Source organism: Sinocyclocheilus anshuiensis, unplaced genomic scaffold (genome assembly GCF_001515605.1).
Source record: "Sinocyclocheilus anshuiensis isolate Anshui unplaced genomic scaffold, SAMN03320099.WGS_v1.1 scaffold436, whole genome shotgun sequence".
Lineage (NCBI taxonomy): Eukaryota > Metazoa > Chordata > Actinopteri > Cypriniformes > Cyprinidae > Sinocyclocheilus > Sinocyclocheilus anshuiensis.
This window is the reverse complement of record NW_015560618.1, coordinates 1745685-1746019: the sequence shown is the minus strand read 5'-3', so window position 1 is coordinate 1746019 and position 335 is coordinate 1745685. Positions and strand designations below refer to the sequence as shown.

The following is a 335-nucleotide window of genomic DNA, read 5'->3' as shown; positions in this document are numbered from 1 at the left end:
GAACTTTCAGAACTTTCAAATGTATCTAGTATGATAAAACAGCGCTGCTTTACCCCACATACGCACGACCGGAAGCGCTAAAGTGTGGCATAATAAAAGCTCCGCTGCTTTCGACCCATGTGTCACTCTCGTCTCTCATTAGCAATTGCTTCAACGGCCTCGTTTCGCTTCGACGGCTTTCCGCCTCACTCTGCTTCATACTACGATGTTAATAAATCTTTAATAGATTAGCTCATCCATGAGCATGATTTCTGCCTGAGTCCCGTCGGATTGCGTCGGCTGTGGGGATGAAGACGACAACTCCCATGATTCCACACTCAGTCACGGCATCATCA

General features: G+C 47.2%; 1 protein-coding gene across 2 annotated transcripts in view; it reads right to left on the bottom strand.

The window, feature by feature from the left end:
* tbl1xr1b (TBL1X/Y related 1b) overlaps window positions 1-335 on the bottom strand; it is a 41043-nt gene that overhangs the window by 20334 nt on the left and 20374 nt on the right. The gene's annotated exons all lie outside the window — the stretch shown is intronic.